The sequence below is a fragment of the Pezoporus wallicus genome, unplaced genomic scaffold, assembly GCF_028554395.1.
Source record: "Pezoporus wallicus isolate ANWC-B61680 ecotype Strahan unplaced genomic scaffold, APGP_CSIRO_Pwel_v1 contig_8705, whole genome shotgun sequence".
Taxonomy (NCBI): domain Eukaryota; kingdom Metazoa; phylum Chordata; class Aves; order Psittaciformes; family Psittacidae; genus Pezoporus; species Pezoporus wallicus.
The window spans coordinates 307,734-329,855 of NW_026638439.1; the positions used below are offsets into that span (position 1 = coordinate 307,734).

Consider the following 22,122-nt stretch of genomic DNA (forward strand, 5'->3'; position numbering starts at 1 on the left):
GGGGAAGAAACTGTTCCTAATATCCGGTCTAAATAGCTGGATAACACGCTCCATTACACCACAATCTCCAAAAGGTGAGGAGTTTTCTTTAGTTTTCGAATTTCCTAGTGTGCTAATTCCCAGTATTAATAATCACTTGCTGCATCTGGTTGCCTGTGCAGTATTTACCACTTGAAAAGATTTAACATGTATCTGAACACACTTAGTCCGGCACAGCATTTGACTGGGAGGAACCCTCGGTGCCCTACACTGAGTAAAGCCAGACTGCATTAGCTCTCAGGGGCTTAATGCCTCGTATATTGTAAATATATAGCTTTAAACATATCCACTTTTGATCTCAAATCAGAGGAAGAATAATAAAACAAGCCACTAAAGATGGGAGCTGGGGAAGATGCAGTGACTAAAAGCATCCTTTGTTTTGAGGCTAAGCTGGCTCTCAACCAGAGCACTCTTACTAGAGATGAAGAAAGCAGCTAATTTGCTCTGCTACTAAAAAACAGATTAAAGTACAAGACTAAAGCACGGTAAATAACATCATGTTCCTTCTCAAAGCCAATCAAATGGTTGTATAAAACAAACAGAATCTTTTTATAATTCAAATAGGAAAGGAAAGGAGGTTGAATTTGCACAAGACAGGCCCAGGCTCAGTGTTTTTCAAAGTACTTTTCCCTCCAGGAGAGAAGCAGCAGCAACCTGTCTTCCATTCAGGAAACACTCGGCACGCTGGCAAGTAATCCATCATTTCAAGCTCTTTTTTTTTTAATCTTCAAGTAATTATTTAGAGCTCACAGTGCATTAATTTAATGGTAAATCTCATCTACATAGTATGCGAAAAGCTCACATTTAATCAGAAATCAGCCTCACGCTTGCTGAACACCACTCACCCTCACTGCTTTGCCCAATCTGGCAGTTGATGGAGGACAAGGCTCTGCTACTCACAGGAGGCAGCAGAAGCTACCCAAATCCCCATAACTCATCTTGATCAACACCGTGACCAGTCCAGGGCTGGGCGAACAACTCACATGGAACAATTAATCCAGTTCAGACAATTCCAACCACCTTCTCTGCTTATGAATTGCCAAATGACTTTGATATTTTGTAAGTGAAACAAATATTTACACTAATTTTTACACTATTTACACTAATAGAAACATCTGGAAAGGCTGCAGGTTTCAGCAGGAGCCCTGAAGCCCCACACCTTACACACACTACAACATGTTCCAACAAACATATAGGAAGTGATGATGTTTTTGATGGACAGTGGGTAACAGCAAAGCTGGTTTCAGGTATATTAGGAGCTACGTTAACCCCCACTATACCTAAGCCAAGTGAATGCTCAGAAGGACTTGGGGGTGTTGGTTGATGAGAAGCTCCCCATGACCTGGCCATACGGCTTGAGGCCAGAACCCCATGTGCTAAGCTGCAATCCCAGGGCATGAGCAGCAGGTCGAGGGAGGTGAGCCTGCCCCTCTGCTTCATTCTCATGAGACCCCACTTGCAGCACTGTGTGCACACTTCTGGTGTCCTCAACATAAGGAGGACATGGAGCTGTTGGAGTAAGTCCAGAGGAGGCCACAAGGATGATCAGGGGCTGGAGCACCTCCTCTATGGAGACAGGCTGAAAAAAATGGGGCTGTTCTGCCTGGGTAAGAGAAGCTGCATGGAGACCCCAGAGCAGCTTCCAGTGTCTGAAGGGGACTACAAGGATGCTGGAGAGGGATTCTTCATCAGGGACTGTAGCAATAGGACAAGGGCTAATGGATTCAAACTTAAACAGGGGAAGTTCAGGTTAGATATAAGGAAGAAGTTCTTCCCTGTGAGGGTGCTGAGGCGCTGGCACAGGGTGCCCAGAGCAGCTGTGGCTGCCCCATCCCTGGCAGTGTTCAAGGCCAGGTTGGACACAGGGGCTTGGAGCAAGCTGCTCTAGTGGAAGGTGTCCCTGCCTGTGGCAGGGGTTGGAACTGGATGAACTTTAAGGTCCCTTCCAAACCAAATCATTCTATGATTCTATGACTATAGTAACCTCATCGTTACTATAATATAACTGATAATAATCTAACTGATGTCACACATTGATAGAGAGTGATTTGGGGATGCATCCGAGTGTGAACAACAGGGTCTGTCAGCATTTATTAATCCTCCACATCCCTCTCACAAAAGGACATCTCTAATGAATTTCTCCCTCCTTCCCTGCCAGCCTAATGCAAACCCAATCCCTCCACTTTGCATTTCATTCGAATCACAAGAGACACTTCAGGAGGTAACAAATTGAAGGAATTCTTGCCCTATATATTTTCACAACAATAATTTGCTTTACTTTATGCAAAAGATGTCATGAATATGTATTCCAATAGCAGCACACATAAATCAGAGCGCAGGGTGAATACACAGCAAGCAGCTCCTCAATTAGAAACCTGCCTTCCCTGGAAATTAAGCAGACTGTTGGCAGAAAAACACCAGGAGCCACTTTGTCCGCAGCAGCAAGAGGTTTAAGTAATGCACTGCTCCAGATTATATACACTCAACCCCAGGCTGCGGCCACCCTTCCTGCTGCTGGTTTGCTGTGCTTCCCCCTCAGACATGTAAGACTCAGTGGTCCCAGATATTCACAGGTCACAGAGGTATCAGCCTGTATCAGAGGTATCAGCTCATATGCACTGGTTTGAAATAGAATCATCATCATCATAGAGTACCAGGTTGGAAGGGATCTCAAGGATCAGCTGGTCCAACCTTTCTAGACAAAGCATGACCTAGGACTACATGTCCCAGCACCCTGTGCAGCCCAGTCTTAACAGTGTCCAATGCTGGAGAAACCGTCACTTCCATGGGGAGATTATTCCAGTAGTATAGTGCTCCTCTTAATGACACCCACCTTAACCATGGGATGTGGTTCAAAGGTACCAAGTATCTGGTTTTGACTCAGATGGCATCCACAAGCATTACTTCAAAGCAGCAGCAATTACCAAAACAGAAAACTGATGAAACACTCCCAGAAAATACATTTTCAAAGACTCTCTTAAATCATCCTCAGCCCAGGGGATTATTTCCCATATCCTGAGTGGGCAGGATCACACATCTTCCAAAGGCCTTGAGATCAGAGCAAGGCAACTCAATTTACTGGAAACATTTATAGCACAACCAGCAGAAGACCATTACCACAACCCATTTCAACAGAAAATTTCCACCTATTGTGATGGTAACAAAAAGAAACAGGAAAAAGCCTGAATAAAGATTGCCTTTTTATGACTGCAAACCTCATAAATCCAGGTGAGTTTATTTTGTGTTTTAAGATTTCCTCTTAGCTACCACCAAGGAGTTGCCATTTTCTGCCCACAGGGAACTTGGTATGGATCGGTTTGAAAAGCATGAGAGCAGAAAAATGCGCATTTTCTAGTAACTTTAGTTATTACCTGCTGCTCTGCACTTGTTGATAAGGAAGTAATTTTAGCTCACTTCTTCTAAGAGATGATCATGCCACTTCTAGGACACCACAGTAAGTTAAACAGCAGCTCCTATGCAATGTGCAGGAACGGCAAGGCAGGACGTCATGAAGTATGTTTTATATTTGTACAGGCTTGGAGTGAACATCTGTCGCCTTTAAATAGCATTGCCTTTCAAAGAACTCATACAGAAAGGAAAAAGGAGATAATGACCATCTGGGAATGAGACTTCTACAGGCAGGTCCTGCCAGTGCAGAGCCCTGCAAGGGCAATCCCAAAAAACTCCCTGCTAGATCACAGTCAAAGCTAGTTACCCAAAAGAGGACATCGACCAGTATGGCACAGGATAAAGGGCTACAAGAAACCTGGAGAGGGGCTTTGGACAAGGGCTTGTAGGGACAGAAAAAGGGGGAATAGCTTTAACTTGTCAGAGGGAAGACTGAGGGGAGACTGAGATGAGCTCTTAGGCAGAAGTTCTTCCCTGTGAGGGTGCTGAGGCGCTGGCACAGGGTGCCCAGAGAAGCTGTGGCTGCCCCATCCCTGGCAGTGTTCAAGGCCAGGTTGGACACGGGGGCTTGGAGCAAGCTGCTCTAGTGGAAGGTGTCCCTGCCTGTGGCAGGGGTTGGAACTGGATGAACTTTAAGGTCCCTTCCAACTGAAACCAGTCTGGGACTCTGTGATGTTCCAGCACTGGCTGAGTATCATAAAGTTAAAAGTCACATTTGACATGATAAACAAGGAAGCAGCAGCAATCAGTTCTCTAAGGTATGAGGGGCCTGGCTCTTACACAGCCTGCTACCAAGTATTTAAGATAAGCGGCTTGACTGTCACGTTGCTTGCTGGAAGGCAGGAACATTTTCACATTGATAGTTCAGGTCCATGGTGTCATGTCTGCCAGCTTCAGACTTTTCATGTATTGCTGGCGTTAAGGCCGCTGAGACCTGTCTCCCCTTGACCCAGCCCCTGGGCCTCTTAGATATTAGCTGTTGCACTATACTTAAAGCATCCTCAACACTTGTCCTTTTTCTTATCTTAAAGCAATGTTTCAATCACTCTTAGAAGAGAAACGTCTTTTCTGAGCTGGGGACAATTTCTCAAAGCTGCTCTTCTTGAGAGTATAAGTGCTTCCTGCAATGATTTTTTTCTCACCTAACCTCCACTGATGCATTGATTCTGCGTGTCTTCTTTCTAACCTACTGTTCATGTGCAAAAAATCCCCTATTTTTGGCAATAAAAGCAATGCCAGAAAACACATTTGAGATGTCTGTTCTGTCAGCTTCATCAGTGTCAACTCATCAATGGCAGCGTGCATGTCCCTGCTTCCTGCACATCAGCTTTCAGTTTAGCACACATTTTATGGCCCATCTAAAACTCCCTGAAGTGGTTTAAAAGGGAAGCGCTGACGCATCAGCCCTCGCTGCAGAATTGGAGTGCCAAATGCAGCACCCGCGCAAAAGGAAACAGATAGAATCTTTGAGCATCTCTACTAGTGATGTACAAGGAAGGGTCAAAGGAGGAGCAACAGCAGGAAAAAAATCAAATAGAAAAATCTCTAGTATCTGCCAATGCTGACTTTAAACTGGCTAGGATGGGCTGGCAAGTACGGCAGCAATGAGGAGGATAAAGTCAGGCATGCTAATCTGATTAACAAGTGATTAAAGGACATGGATTGAGAAAGGAAGGGGTACAAGGTTAACAAATACCACCCTCCTACCAGCAGAAGAGAAGACACTGTCTGCCTTGATGATGAAATGAGTGCAGTTTTGACAGATCTGGGTCTGCTGTGCTTAACCTCCTCCTGCAAGGAGATTTTGAGCTGATTTGCTCTGTCAGAAGAAATCCTTTCTGAGTGCTTCCCGTACATACTATGATTTAGCTGGCGGCAGGCTGCAGAAACAACTTGGAAATCACTTGCTGTAAACTTGTGTGCATCTTCTGTGCTTTATGGCTTTCCCAGAGTTGCTCTATAAACACACATGAGCTGTGAAGTGAGGCCACATAGAGGTGAAATAAGGACCGGGAAATGCCTCTCCTCTCAGCAATCCCAAATGTAGTCCATCCTGCCTAAGGCATTTATCCAAACTCCCACGGCAGGAGTTAAACTTAAGCAGGATGAATCACTCCCGATACCCAACTCTTTCTTTTTAATTATAAAGGACACACATGTCCCTCCTGGATTTTTCACCAAGAGATGGAAGAGAAGATCCTTCCATCAAAAAGCCCTTCAGCTGCAGCATCACCACCAGCAGCATCACATGGCCACAACCAGACATGTTCGAGGTGAGCCTCTTTTGCATGCATAGTAAGAAGAGAAGGAAACAGGTGGGGCAGAAGAGACTAAAACTGAGCAGAGGCAACATTCAGGAGTCCTCCCTTCTCCTTCAGTCGTTTTTGAGACTAGGCTTTTGAGAAGTGAACTGGATGCGGCCAACAGACAGTGCTTGGTGAAGAGGAGAAATGCGTAGTGCTTTTGCCCCAGAGCTCATCCCCGCCTGGAGCAGAGCTGTGGGTGACAGGGGCACCCACTGTGGGTGAGCCAGGGCAGTGTCTCTAAATTTAACAGCCCTCAGTGCATTTTTCATCCATTATTTAATCCAGGAATTTCTGGAAGAAGTGAACTTGCAGCAGCAGCCAAGTGTCCATACATACTCTGAAGAAGCATCTGCTTTGGTGTTTGTGCTCCCTTTGGTACGTGTCCAAACGGAATGACCCAAGAAAAAACAATTCTCCATTTGCTTGCCCTGTGGCACTTCTGATTTTGCAGTTTTCCCACATCCTCCTCCTCTATCCAGGCTCCAGATGCCCTCTCCACTGAGCACTTGCCCATGCAGGAGCCCTTTCGTACCCTCCATTACCCTCACTGCCCTCCTCTGAACCATTTCCAACTCAAAACGATTTCTGAGGTCCCAGAGTTACAGAGCAGCCAGGGTGTGGGCAGCCAGAGCAATGACCTCTTTTCTTCTCCACTCCTTTCCTGATAAATCTCTGTGGTTTTGCTGCCAAACTGACAAAGTTTTCAGGAACTGCCCAGGACAAGACACTGTAACACCAATCCCCACCTCCCCAAGCAGAAGATAAGAGTTTCATAAAGCAAAGGATGGCAATTGGCAGAGAAATCAGTGGGGCATCTACAACACTACATCAAACATGGGTCAATCACAACAATGCTTCTACATTTAAAGTACCAAATGCCTCTGAAGCAATTCTAACAGAGAAACCTGCATGTCTGTCTACCTCTGAGAGCCACAGACTCTTGTAGGTGATTATCAAGAGCATTTGCACAATGGGGTTTTCATGCTCTTCCACTGACATTATCAGATACTCTTTACAGTCTATTCTATTTACATGATACACATTTGCCAAGAGCTAAATGCTTTCAATGAGTCTAATCTAGTACAAACTGCTCATTCAGAAAAGAGTTCTCTTTTTTCCTTCACAGCGAGCTTTCCAGTAATGAAAGCAGTCCCAAAATGCCCTAGGACTTCCTCTTAACTGGAACTGAAATATGGAAAACCAGGAAAAAAAAAAAAATCTCATTTGCACTTCTTGAAATGTGCGCTTAAGCCATAAAAAGTCTGCAGAAGCATTATCATTCCCTCAATGCAATGCCTGGGTATCTTCAGCCTTGGGCCAGGTCTCCTGCAGCTATAAAAGCCGTACTGCTGCTCTTCCTCCATAAACCCACATGAATTTACACCAGCAGGGTAAGTACTGACTGAACACAACCTCTACCAGATGTAACTATTCATTTATCTACACTTTCAGTAATGTACCTGAGGTGTGTATATCTGCTTGAAAAGCATGTACTGTGCACTACTTCAAATGCTGCTATAAACCAAGGAGTTTTATGAATACCTGTTGTTTAGTTAATCATCGATTTATATCTGAAAGCTGCATAGTGGAAGTCAGATCAACTTTAGAGAAGAAGGAAGAGATAGAATTTTATGAGAAGATAAAAAAAAAAGGTTTATTGTATATTACCATTATAGTTCCTCCTTCAGATGTTTCAATGCCTAAAAGAAATTTACAGCTCTCTCTGTACCCTCCTTCCTTCTCCATAGCCATCATTGCCTTTAGATATATGTACCAGTTACAGTAATATGACTGAAAATGATGACATGCCATAGGTATTTTATTATGCATTCAGTTTTTTAGGACTTGGATTATAACCACATCGCGGAAGCCTGGTCAGTAAAACTGAGAACTTCTGCAAAGACAGCAAACCTAACAATCCCCCATTTCATATCACGTTCTCAGAAGCAGTGAACATATCTCCCTCTTAAGCATTACAGGTCTTCTAAATTTGATGCCAATAAACACATTTTTCCCCTTTACACATGTCACAGAAAGAGCCAAGCAAATCCATTAAACATGCAGACTGCCACACCATTCCCCAGTCCTAATGAAATCAAAGCAGCTCAGGCATATGTCTTCCCCGTTTTTAGGTAGGTGGTTCTCTATTTCATTCAAAAAGATGCTGGGAAGAGGGGAGGAGTGATTCTGTGTCCCTCACAAAAAATGAAAATACAGTTCATAGAATCATTGAATCCCAGCCTGGTTTGGGTGGGAAGGGACCTTAAAGCTCACACAGTTCCAACCCCTGCCACGGGCAGGGACACCTTCCACTAGAGCAGCTTGTTCCAAGCCCCTGTGTCCAACCTGGCCTTGAACACTGCCAGGGATGGGGCAGCCACAGCTTCTCTGGGCACCCTGTGCCAGCGCCTCAGCACCCTCACAGGGAAGAGCTTCTGCCTAAGAGCTCATCTCAGTCTCCCCTCTGGCAGGTTAAGGCCATTCCCCCTTGTCCTGTGTTCCCCTCTCAAGGGAGCTGTGGTCATAGCAGGACACTCCTAACTTTCTTCCAAAGCATGTGGCTCCTGTCCCCCCTGTCATCATGGGGACAACATCTCCACATCACCAGTCCATTAAACCAACAACACACCGGAACAGCGAAACCTGCTCCACAGAGACTTCTAAACACACTAAACCCAAACCTGCCTCTGGTCCCTCACCTCATGTGGGCAAACCAAATTGCTCACCAGAAATCCTCCTCCATGAGCCCATCCACGCTCTGGAGACCACAGTCAACACAGGATGCAGCTTCAGTTACTGTTAAGCTTATACATTAGGAAAAAAAATATATTTAATGTCAGTTTCAGCTGAAGCAACCATCCTGTTACTGTTCTTGAACGTTCTCCTTGTATCATACAAATGATAATCTCTGAACAACTGTTTGCTCCTGTAATATAATCTCAATAGACAACGTAACTCTTGTAAAAATGAGACAAAAGACATGACAAGACACTCTTCTGTGTATCTGACAAAAGCAGCAGATGATGCAAATGAACAGTTCTGAAAGGCTTTTAGAACGGTTCACTTGGCTGATTTCTGACTGTCAGCAAAAATTACCATTGAGATGCCCTGCTTAGAAAGGTCTGTATGCTGCTCCTGCAGCTCCTCCAGATCCAAGGAACTGAAACCTCTGAGGCAGGGATCCAACAGGTTTGTTTTCTTAATGATGTTTACACTTCCTGAATTTTGAAGCTTTTGTTCTATGGCCTTAGAGAAGCACATGGAGATGTATCTTCAGGCAACATGGGGGCCCTGCAAGGAGACAGGGGGGTTCAGCAAACCCTTGGCCAAGAGGTCAAGTCCAAGTAAAGCAGGTATGATCAGTAAGAGAAGCTGTACATGCCCGTGTCAAAGTAAAGCAGTGAAGAAGCAATGCCACTGCCCTGAGAGGATGGTGCATGAATGGCAGGGGAGGAGCAAGCAGAGGGTGACCTACCACCATGGCATATCAACAGCCCCAAGGCTGGGCAGCAGTTCCTCCCTTTCTAGGCAGCAGAGATGGGAGAAAACTACAGGGGATGACTCGGCTGTGATGAGCTTGGTTGAAACCCTCCTCTGTGTGTGTCATCTCTTGTGACCCACTACCTCCGAGCACCCACTGGAGGTGCCACTGGAGTAAGCACAGACAAAGAGAAAACAAAGCTTAACAAAATCAACAGTGAGATATTCCAGGATCTGGAGCTGACTGAGCAGAAACCAAAGCTATAGGAATGGTGTTCTAAATACTCAAAGCCAAAGCTCAAGCTCCTGAACCTTGTAAAAAAATCCAGCAAGGAAAATGGGCTTTTTGCAAACCACACCGAGTTTGAAGTACAAGTGGCCACAGCTAAAATTCTGAATAGAAAACAGATGTAGCTGTGTACATTTGTATGGTTTTAAACCTAAAGTCCCAGGAAGGAGAGAGGAAACACTCCCCTTCTGGATGCAATCTTAAGTTGTGTTAGTAGCTCTCCAGCTGCAAAGCCAACCAAACCAGACAGACCAGAGGCGTCAGAGCCTCAGGTATGGTTTTAGATATACTCTCTTGGAGTTCACAGCTGCTTGGAGGGCACTGGGAAGAGGGGCATGTGTCCTGCCAGCACAGAGGATCCAAGGAAAATCAGACGAATGTTTCAACCTGGGGATTTGGACCAATTCTCTCCATCCAGAGCTCCAGGGACAGAATGGGCTGGCCCAGGGAGCATACAGAGTGCTTGGCTTAGCACAGACGCATCTGTGCTACAGGATCCTGCAAGCAAAAGGATATCAGTTACCTTCCTTTGGTGGGTGGAACAATGCCTCTGGATGGAAAAGAGCACATAGTAAGGAGTTTCTTTACCATTCACCATGTCTTTGCCAGCAATGTTCATGCTAGCTTTTCCTAAACATTAAAGGCTACAGCACCTACCCACAGTCTTGGCTAATATCCAGCTTAGATTTTCCATTTGGAAAGCTAACAAAATGCATCCTCAGAAGCAATTATAAAAACACTGATATGCCCTGAGCACAATCAATTCCTGAATGACACCAAGGCAACAAATAAGATAGAAGAGATATTGGAAGCAGGCTGCTGAGCTGAACAGGTCAGCGATGAGACTGCTAATTACCATAATAGCTTCTCCTGCACAGTGGTACCCACCTCCCCTGGGATGGGAGCTGTGGAGCTGTGCAGGACAGGGATGGGCAAAACACTGGGCAAAGACTCAAAGCATTTAAGAGCTGGTGACCCAGGAGCCTCCCCAGTGCCACTGGCTATAAGTGAGGCACTTTGGAGGCGCTGCTTGACCTCGTGTCCTGCCAGCTATCACCCCAGGGAGTGACAACACTGAGAGATCACCTTCCTCCTAAAGTGAGCACTCTGCAAGCCGGTGTGGGACATCCTTTGTTATCCTATTGCTTTGGGTTATCTGCTGCTTTTTTTGCTATCACATTGTGTCTTGGAAAAGCAGAGCTATGGACTTAACCCTCCTATTTTACATACTAAGTTCGATATATTTAGTCCAAATGTAAATTTATACCTAATTGTCTTTCCCAATTTAAGTCTGTTGCGTTGACAAAATTAAGTCCATTCTACAAAAATAAACTCGGGTTCTTTGTGCCTAAGGCAGATCTCGATGGTTATCTCCTCTCTGGGATTACACATGAATTCTTCATTATAAAGCTGCATTATTTGCACCAGTTTCTGCAGCACCAGGAAATTCTGATTCTCTTTTCGGTCCCAGCACTGAGCTTCAAGGCACAAATCTAATATTAAGGAACCACAGTCAGGATTTCTTAATAAAATCAAAATGCAAAAAAAAAAAAAAAGGTGATCTTGGCTTGACTGATGCCACTCCATTTGCATATGCCCACTAGCAGTACTTTAGTTAATTAATATATATTTTGTGTCTGCAGATGAATATGAAATAATGGGTTTCTTATTGAAGCTTTGGGTATAAATTTATCCAACGAACAGGTTGGCTTCCTCCCTGGTGTGTTCTGCCAGTATTTTCCTGTGCAAATAAGACATAATAACTCTCTAGAAGGTGGTGACACATGACAAAACCCAAGAAGGATGCAACTGTATTTTCAAGCTACATGAGTTAATTAGCACATAAAATGGGAAAACTGTTTGGAGGGGGCAAGGGGGAAGGATGACAAACACCTTCTTCAGTGAAAAACTCTGGTTTGAAAATATTAACCCTTATGGCTCAAGTTCACCTTGAGAGGCCTCAACCCAGAAAAGCACTTAAGCAGCATTTACATTTAAGCAGGTGCCACAGACATTAAGAGGACTGCCCAGGTGCCTGAAGGTTAAGTGCTCTGCTGGATCAGAGTCTGGGCAGTCAAAGGTAGAATTCCATTTCATACTCTGATCTGCCTCACCAGCTTCCAACCCGAACTGGTGCAGGGAAGACGGGATGCTGAAAATCTTGCTAAAATCACAGAATCCCAGCCTGGTTTATGTTGGAAAGGACCTTAAACCTCCTCCTTCTCCAACCCCTGTCACAGGCAGGGACACCTTCCACTAGAGCAGCTTGCTCCAAGCCCCTGTGTCCAGCCTGGCCTTGAACACTGCCAGGGATGGGGCAGCCACAGCTGCTCTGGGCACCCTGTGCCAGCGCCTCAGCACCCTCACAGGGAAGAACTTCTGCCTTGTATCTAACCTGTACTTCCCCTGTTTAAATTTAAACCCATCACCCCTCGTCCTGTTGCTACAGGCCCTGATGAAGAGTCTCTCTCCAGCATTCTTGAGGCCCCCTTCAGATATTGGAAGACTACTATCCTGAGTGCAGAAAGAAAACCTAATATATACTTCAGTTCCATGGTACCAAATACATTACTGGTTGAGCTTTTAGTTAAAGCCAAGAAAGTTCTGGTCAATCACTTAACTCTTACTCAATTTGAGGAAGGGACTTGGCTGGCAGCTTCACACCAGCACATGCAGGAGGCAGCCCAAGTTGTAAAGGTCAACCTGCAACGTTTTCCCTTGCCATGGAACTCCTGAGACAACCCTGGAGGAGATGAATGAAAGCTTCATGCAGTGTTACTGGGGTTAACTACCTTTCCTGCATCATGGCAGTGGTGATCACAGCGATTAGATCATCTACAAGGCTGTAGCCTTGCTGTGAATAACAAACGCACCACAGGGAAGCCAGAAAGTTCACTGCTGTGACAGCATTCACTTTACAGGGAGCTCTGACTGGGAATGCTGTTCAGAATGAGTCCCACAGAGCACCACCTCTGCAGTCTCCCCCGAGTAGCACAGGGACACAGTAGACTGAAGGATAAATGCACTGGGAAACATAAATCATGTCTAGTTATTTCCACTGCTATTCAAAATGATGTACAGGGCAAGTCTCAAGTGATATCACATCAAGAGACACGTATTCAGCAGCAGCCTCTTGCTAGTCACAAAAGGAAAGAGATTTTCCAGGACGGAAGGAGATAAATTATTAGCTCCCACTGAATTTTGCTGGGAATTTTCTCCTCCTTGTCATGCTGAAGCAGCCACCCAAATCTGCTGGTAGTGGAAAAGCTGTGGAAGAAGTGAGCCAACTAATTTGAGATGACTGAACAAGCTGATACTACTTGCAACTGTCATTAATCCTGGTAGAGTCCAAAGATGCCAACACCTTTTCCAAACACAAGACAATGCAATTCCTACCCCAATCAAGCTTCACATATACAAAAGCTACCTGAACAAGTTAAACCAGGCAAAGTGAGCTCAAACACCTAAAAGAGGCCAACAAGAAAGCTAGAGAGGGGCTTTTAACAAGGGCCTGTAGGGACAGGACAAGCAGGAATGGCTTCAACCTGCCAGAGGGGAGACTGACATGAGCTCTTAGGCAGAAGTTCTTCCCTGTGAGGGTGCTGAGGCTTCTGCAAAGCTTCAGAGCAGGGCATGATTGTGTACCAAGCATTAGCATTCGTATTGTTTTACATCTGCTTTGCACTCACTGCTTGTGACAGCACAACAGCAAATCATGCCCAGGACGCCAAAAAGCAAAAGGTCAGGAGGCAGGTGACTGACACACAGCCACGCTGGCCTGAATGGATGACTGTAACGTGGCCCAGCCTGTCAAAGCTGTCCATATGCTGAAATAAAAGAAAGGGCTACAAAGCAATCCCAGAGAAGGATACCAGTCTCAAAGGGATTCAAATGTTCAAGCAGCAAGTGCAGGGTCCTCCAGAAAAACTGGGATGCACAAAGGACACGTGCAGGAGGCAGGGGAGGAAGGCCTGCTTTAACCTGGGAGTAAAGCTGGTGTTCCCACAGGGCTGGGACAGGATTTGGTCATGACAACTGTTATCGCTACTACAGTTTTCTGCTGACTCAGCAGAACTGGGATGGACACAGGCAGGGAAATGCAGGCAGTCTGTTTCTTGCCATCACCATCAGGCTGTCAGCTGCCTTTTCACTCCATCTGAGGAGTTCAGATGGAAAAGATACATAGCCTGAACACTTCCCAGAGCCGAGGCTGCAATTGCAGGAGGGGCTCTCGGAAAACAGTGGGTTTGCTTGTCAAAAGAATGGGTTTGACCTGAAAGTCCTTGAGAATGGGTGACTGCAAAGCCTTACGGAGATACTGAACACACTAAGAGCTGATTGGGAATTTCTAAGTACAAGCTTTTTGGTTGAAAAATCATAGGAGTGTAACAGCACTGACTACATCATCACCAGGAACCAGCCTCAAGACTTGGAGAAATCTGTAGCCACAGAAGAGAGAGTTATCCCTGAAAAAAAACAACGCTCAGTGATTACAAGGCAGGAGCACCCCCAGGCCTCAGGCTACTGCCCTGCCTGGATGACCAGAGGCCATAGGAGTGATAAAATAAACTCTGTGGCTCTAGATGAGGTAAGGAAGAGATCTGTGTCCCACAGCCCCAGCAAACACATCACAAGTCAGCCTCCTCATAAGAAAGGACAAATAAAAAGACAAAAAAAATAACCTTGCCTTTGCATGATGAACAGGGAGCTTTCAGAAAGCTTTATGAATATAATGGGAAGCAAAAAGAACCTCATTTCTCATCTCAGTTTATTATGAGCCTCATTTATTGGTGTGTAATTTCACGTCAAATTTTCTCTTGGCATTTCCCAAGTGTGCTTTCTGTAACGAGACAAAGTTCAGTTTGGCTTGGGGTTGGTTTTTAGGCAGACACAAGTCTGATTTTTGTTTTATAGGGTAATTTATATTGCAGACACTGTAGGCACACGCACAGAGTAAATGTGCTGCTGCTGCTCACCTTGTAGAGTGAAGAGTGAAAGAAGAAAGCAGTTCTAAGAGTTATTGCTTCAGACACCCAGAAATAGTTTAAAGGACAGTTGTCCTTCAGGGAGTGATGCTATAAAACCAGCTTTCAGGGGGCCTAATTTTGCTACATCTCAGCAATTTCTGACCAAATTGCAGCTGCCAGGCATTTGGAGAGCCGGGACCACTCCAGCTCATGCATCATCCCCACATTAATGAGTGCTCAGTGCTGGAAACGTGACCACAGCCCAGCAATAGGGGTGGGAAGGGATGTCCCAGCACTGCTTCCACTCAGCAGGGCCCAGAGGGCTAATAAAGCAGCAAACCAGTGTGCCTTGCAGTAGAAGGCTGATCATACTTCAGCTGCTCATACCCATCACTGCTGTTCAAGATGACTTAAGTAATTTATTTCCCTGCAAGAACATGGAGGGTTAGAGTCAAAGCATGGCTGTGCTGATACCACTTATGCCAACTCCTTCTCTTCCCAGACACACCAGCACAACAAACCTCTGGCCCACAGAGCCCTTAAAATGCCCATTAATGAATCCCAAAGATGCAAGCTGGACCCCATATTTCAATGTGCTGCAACAGCCCTGCCCAGCCAAGAAATGCCTCCTGCTATGGGAAAGTCTCTTGAGTCTTCCCCACAACAGCAAGGGCTAGCTGGATGTAAGTGCTGCATAGGGAAGCCCTGGAGGTATCTCTGGGGTTGGAGATGAAGGGAAACCATTGCCCGAGCATCAAACTGCCAAGTACCTGAAATCTGTCTGGCAAAACATTTCGACCAGAGCCCAGAATGGTGCAAATATCACAGCAGACCATGTATTTGCCTACATACCTGCTATCTTTTATCCCAACAGCCATAATAACATGGCAGAGTAGAGGGGCGGGATCACCTCCTTTGACCTGCTGCTCACACTCCTTTTAATGCAGCCCAGGACACGGGTGGTTTCTGGGCTGCGAGCGTACACGGCCGGCTCATGTTCAGTTTCTCATCAGCCAACACCCCCAGCACCATCCAACGTGTCAGACCAGTGTCTGGCAGATCCCAAATCACTGCCTGCCAGAGGCACCAATCCTGTGAAAAATCTGCACCAAGATGACACCTGCCAGAGTTTGAAGTGAAGATAAGACATGGCTGAGCCCTGAAATGGATTTCTTCATCCACCACTGAATCTCAGCTGCAACACACGACCTACTGCATGGCAAGAGTTATCACGCTTCCCAGCAAAGATGATCAGCATCCTCCTGGCATGAAAACCAACTTGTCAGTAAAAACACTAGAACCAACGGGGGTGAAAACAGCAGTTCCATCCCCCACTTCTACCTGTCCCCCTCTGCCAGTGTAACAGGCAGGGATGACAAATCATTTTCTATTAAGAGGAAAGAGAGATGGGAGCTCTGTGTCTGCAATTTCCCTTCCCAAGGAGGGGCAGCTATAAACCACCCAAGCACAGCAGCAGCGAGCAGAGCTGTTCCCTGGCTCCCAGCGCAGAGGTTATAGCCTGTTTAGATATAATCAAAATACAGCTCCATTTCCATAAAGGGGGTTGTGATGAAAAGCAATTTACCAGTTTGGAAAACTACACCAGAGCTTCTTATAAAGCATCTTCAAGCACCTACAGTAAACAGTGAGCTGACAACTAAAATGACAAACATAGGATCTGAATTCATACTTGTACTGATTCCTGCTCTTAAAATAAATGCAGGCAGTGATTGGATATTGTTCAGGGGTGCAAATATTTCTTCCAACCACACAACAAACACTCTGAAGAATAAAATCAACTTCTCTAACAGGAATATAGGTCCGGGAAGCTAGGGACCAGGTTAGGAAAGCTAAGGCCCAGTTAGAATTAAACTTAGCTAGAGGTATTACAGATAACAGGAAGGGATTCTGCAAGTACATAGCAAATAAAAAGCAGACTAGGGAGAATGTAAGCCCCCTCAGGAAGCTCTCGGGAGAACTGGCTACACAGGCTTTGGAGAAGGCTGAGGTTCTGAATGACTTCTTTGCCTTGGTCTTCACTGCCAAAGGCTCTGACCAAACCACCCAAGTCTTGGAAGGCAGATGCAGGGACTGTGAGAATGAAGACCTTGCGCCCACTGTAGGAGAGGAACTGGTTCGAGACTATCTTAAAAACCTGAACGTGCACAAGTCCATGGGTCCTGATGAGATCCATCCGCGGGTCCTGAAGGAGCTGAAGTTGTGAAGCCGCTGGCCATCATATTTGAGAAATCATGGCAGTCAGGTGAAGTTCCCCATGACTGGAAAAGGGGAAATATAACCCCCATCTTCAAGAAGGGGAAAATGGATGACCCAGGGAATTACAGACCAGTCAGTCTCACCTCTGTGCCTGGCAAAATCTTGGAGCAGATTCTCCTGGAAGGCATGCTAAGGCACATGAAAAACAACAAGGTGCTTGGTGACAGCCAGCAGGGCTTCACTAAGGGGAAATCCTGCCTGACCAATTTGGTGGCCTTCTATGATGGGGCTACAGAACTGATGGACAGGGGTAGAGCAGTTGATGTCATCTACCTGGACTTGTGCAAAGCGTTCGACACTGTCCCACACAACATCCTTGTCTCTAAATTGGAGAGACATCAATTTGATGGATGGACCACTCTGTGGATAAAGAACTGGCTGGATGGCCACACGCAAAGAATTGTGGTCAATGGCTCAATGTCCGGCTGGAGACCAGTAACGAGTGGCGTCCCTCAGGGATCGGTGTCGGGACCGGTCTTGTTCAACACCTTCGTCGCTGACATGAGAGGGGGATTGAGTGCGCCCTCAGCAAGTTTGCCGATGACACCGAGCTGTGTGGTTCGGTTGATACCCTGGAGGGAAGGAATGCCATCCAGAGGGACCTCGACACGCTTGTGAGGTGGGCTGATGCCAACCTCATGGAGTTTAACCATGACAAGTGCAAGGTCCTACACCTGGGTCAGAGCAATCCCAGGCACAGCTACGGGTTGGGCAGAGAAGAGATTCAGAGCAGCCCTGCGGAGAAGGACTTGGGGGTGCTGGTCGATGAGAAAATGAACATGAGCCAGCAGTGTGCGCTTGCAGCCCAGAAACCAACCGTATCCTCGGCTGCATCAAAAGGAGCGTGACCAGCAGGTCCAAGGAGGTGATCCTGCCCCTCTACTCTGCTCTTGTGAGACCTCACCTGGAGCATTGTGTGCAGTTCTGGTGTCCTCAACATAAAAATGACATGGAATTGTTGGAACAAGTCCAGAGGAGGCCACAAGGATGATCAGGGGACTGGAGCACCTCCTGTATGAAGACAGGCTGAGGAAGTTGGGGCTGTTCAGCCTGGAGAAGAGAAGGCTGCGTGGAGACCTCATAGCAGCCTTCCAGTATCTGAAGGGGGCCTATAGGGATGCTGGGGAGGGGACTCTTCATTAGAGACTGTAGTAACAGGACAACGGGTAATGGGTTAAAACTTAAACAGGGGAAGTTCAGGTTGGATATAAGAAGGAAATTCTTTCCTGTTAGGGTGGTGAGGCACTGGAATGGGTTGCCCAGGGAAGCTGTGAATGCTCCATCCCTGGCAGTGTTCAAGATCAGGTTGGACGAGGCCTTGGGTGATACGATTTAGCGTAAAGTGTCCCTGCCCATGGCAGGGGGGTTGGAACTAGATGATCTAAAGGTCCTTTCCAACCCTAACTATTCTATGATTCTATGAAATAAACAGGCTGTAGATGTACATGACAGCAATGTATACCGCCTCTGAAGATCTATTTCTAAGACCTTTTCCAAGGTCGTTCCTGCTTTGCCTATTATTTTTCCAAGTTAACTTGATTTTTATTTAGAAACAGTCTTAAGTCCCAATTTCTAAGTGGATTTAGGTGCCTGAATGATAAAATTCTTTTTAGAAGCTGGTCTTGAGTTTAAATTGTTGGCAGGTCTGGGTTGTGGCGTGTGGGTCTTTTCATGTTTCCTAAACTGCAGAAATATTGCTCTTGGCAATATACAGGCAGGTCAATGATACCCTGCATCAAGCCCACTGCTGTTACAGGTGCTCCATGCTACAGGGAAGCTTTCTGGGCCTGGAGATAGAGGAAGGAGGTGTGATCCATCCCCACACAGCTTTGTCCTGCAGATCAAACTGGGGCCATGGTAACTCCTATCTCTGTCAAATAAAAATTCCCTGGGCTTTAGTGGTTCTCCTTTTGCTTTTACTACAGTTTAGCCCACAGCTTTTCAAACTGGGTCATGCCCTAACCTGAGGGTGCTGAGGCGCTGGCACAGGGTGCCCAGAGAAGCTGTGGCTGCCCCATCCCTGGCAGTGTTCAAGGCCAGGCTGGACAGGGCCTGGAGCAAACTGCTCTCGTGGAAGGTGTCCCTGCCCATGGCAGGGGTTGGAACTGGATGAGCTTTAAGGTTCCTTCCAACCCAAACCAGTCTATGACTAACTCCAAAATAAGCCCAGAGTTTCCTCCCCTTCCCTTCTTGCCAACAGCCCCACTCGAGCCTTCCCCAGCACTGGCACTGATTCTGCATCATCTGCATCTGACCAGCTTTGTGAAGACTGTACTTCCTCAGTATAAATGCTCAGAAATATCAAAAAAGAGGGTATTTGAACAGTGCATACTCCCCAGATAATCAATGGGAAGATGGTGATTCTTCCCCAAAGCCTTCAACTGCTCAAAGGCGTGTTTTCATCTGTTGATGCGCCAACACCTCCTGCAACCAACTGCAATATAAAGCTGGGAGGCATCTTGCAACAAACTCTGTGCTCCTCAAACTCCTTCCCTTAGAGTTTTGGGCTGATTTATTCCCACACTTCCCCCCCCAAAAAAAAAAACCTTCGCTGCTTCATGTGTAATTCCATGCCTAATTCATCTCAGCAAAGCTGGCTGTAGATGGGGGATAAAAACCCATCGTGCATCCCAAGAAGCTTGTTTCAACCCTAACTACTGAGCCTCAGTGAACCCTCACAAGCCTAAAAAAGCCTGATGAATAAATCACATGCTTTTCAGCTACCTATTTTTCAAAGTGATACAAAATGGAACAATACTTTATCACACATCTCCTATTTCCCACCCATGCTGGTGCTGGTGAAACCAGCAGACGTGACAGCACCAGGGGGACACTGGAATTCACCCCCAGACACTGATGGACAGAGTGGTTAAAAAGGGATTTCAGGTGGTGCCAACTGTCAGCTATCTCTGCCTTGCACCCAGACTTTAATGTATTAATCAGAGAACTGAGAGGGAGAGAGACATTTGAAGATGCTGAAACAAAAAGCCCTGGAAAGGCAACAGTTCGCATGACAGCAGTAACACACATCGCAGAGACAAAATGTGACACCTGGTATTAGATGTCTGCATGTTTGGTTGACATTATAAGAGAAATTCCACCCTAACCACGGGTGCTTTGATGACAGCACTAACTATACAGATATTAGGTTCATACAAGTAGAAATCCAGACATATATCTGGCATAACAATGGTATTTATGCACTCCCCATTATGCTCATGTCTTTCACTCTCCGTTTTAGAGATGTGCACAGTGTTATATAAAGACACGGGGTATCTGCATCAGAGCCTGTGTTCCCAGCTGGAATAGGAAAACCAGCCTGTCCTGGTGTTATTATTACAAAAAGAGAGGAAATAAAATCAAAACAACTTTCTCATGACTCAGAGCCCTGCCCTGACATCCCGCCTCTGCTCCCACCCAGCACCAAGAGGGATTTTCTGCCTCCTATAAGGCTGGATATGGGCTGCCCATCCCTCTCCTCAGCCCCAACAGAGCCATGGATACCAGAAGAATTGCTTGCTCTAAATACCCTCACTGTTTTCTTCTTAACAAAAAGATACAGCCATCATTTTACGGCAAATGTATGCAGGAAGAGAAAGATTTGATTTTCTGAATGCAGAAAGAGTCAAGCTTCCCTATGGAATTTAAATATACCTATTTGACGGCTTTCCTGTTTTCTTTCCTGCCTCACCCTCTCAACATTTCAGCACATCAGTAATCATGCCCATACAAACAAAATGGGCTCCTTCATGGATGAAACGCACACAAGACATTTGTACCATTAAAATGCTATTTAATCTATTTTTAGGGTTTCTGGAAGACTGAAGTGTACACAGGCATGGTATCCTCTGGGAGAGGATCAGTGTCACTGCCAGTGCCCTTTTTGTGCCTAGGTAGCTCTAGAATGACAGTCTGATTATTAAAGAAATCACCACTGACAAATATATGTCCGATGCCCTTACTGTACCCACTGGATTTTTAAAGCTCCATATTCCCTTACTGCTGCTCTGCACACGGATGCAACTCTGCCTGCTGCATGCACACAACTGCTGCCTTGGCAGCACCAAAATCTGGCCTGTTGAATCTAGATGACAGATTTGGGGGCAAAAAAATCTGGGATTTCAGGAAGACATGCTCTGCTTTTCCTCTGGAAACAGTCTTAAAAGATCCAACCAAACTTCAGACAATTTAACTTCCACAGAATTTTCTTTCATAGTAAAAAGTAGCTCATCATTAAACCTCAAAGGGATCCCTGAATTGTGCTTTTCTTAATGAATTCACTAATCGATTCTTACTACACAAATAAGGTGGGGGATGGATCAGCTAATGAGCATTCCCAGTTAATTGCTTTCTTCAAGTGACAATTTGTACAAATGATACCACCAAAGTAGTAATAATATCCTTATTGATTAAATTAATCTCTAAAAGACAGCTCAAATAAGTTTAATTAGCAATGGATGGCAGGAGCACAAGATACACTGAAAACGACCTCGTAACCCATCCCAGACTTTGAAATCATGGCAACAGTCATGCAATAGACTCTTGCATCTTTATTCCAATAGACACGCGCAATTTTATGGAGCATCTTCAGGGAATGCCTGTGACTAACCATGAAAACCCATTAAATCCTCCCTGCAGAGGAAAAGTGAGACACGCAGCAAAAGCAGACTTCCCACTTGGTCACACAGTCACTGGGACCACAAACAGCTCTAAAATAAAGAAAAAGGAACAGGGATGCTGTGCCAAAACTCACACATGGAGCTGGTGGGGACCCAGAACAGCATCAACACCTTTAAGCCATGGAAACTGGACACCAGGTTTACCACGTCAGAGAAGAAAGAGTTAAAAGAGCTGACTCACAGCTTGTATAGAGAAAGCAGGTTATTCCTCCTGGGACCAACAGCAGGAGCTGGGCTACCTGCTGTCTCTATTCTGGTAGTGAGACCAAAACCAGGTTCTAGATCTCTTCACATGCCCTGGCTCCAGCAGCTTCACGGGTATCACTTGGTCACCAGGAGGATGAGATTTCCACAAACAGTCTGCTGAGGGATGTTATTAATACATGAATAGATCAAGTGTTTGATCCTCGAGACTGTCAGCACTGTAAGAATGATCTGGCACTATTGTCATTTGGTTGCAAGACACACGTTCAGAGGGGAGAAAAAAAAAACATGTTGAAAACCTCTCAGTTGAAATATTAGCTTAAACTACCTTGCTTAGCAAACACTTCTCTGCTCTTTGCCAAGAAAAGAGGAATTAGACTCAATCCTGCCTCAGGAAGTGAAGCAGTGGACATCAGGGACAAAAGGAGTGAATAAGCACAACCTTCTGGAGATACTCCACTGTGATAAAAGAA

General features: G+C 45.7%; 1 protein-coding gene across 3 annotated transcripts in view; it reads right to left on the bottom strand.

The window, feature by feature from the left end:
• The window catches only part of GALNT17 (polypeptide N-acetylgalactosaminyltransferase 17), a 182,279-nt gene that overhangs the window by 44,311 nt on the left and 115,846 nt on the right, over nt 1-22,122 (bottom strand). The gene's annotated exons all lie outside the window — the stretch shown is intronic.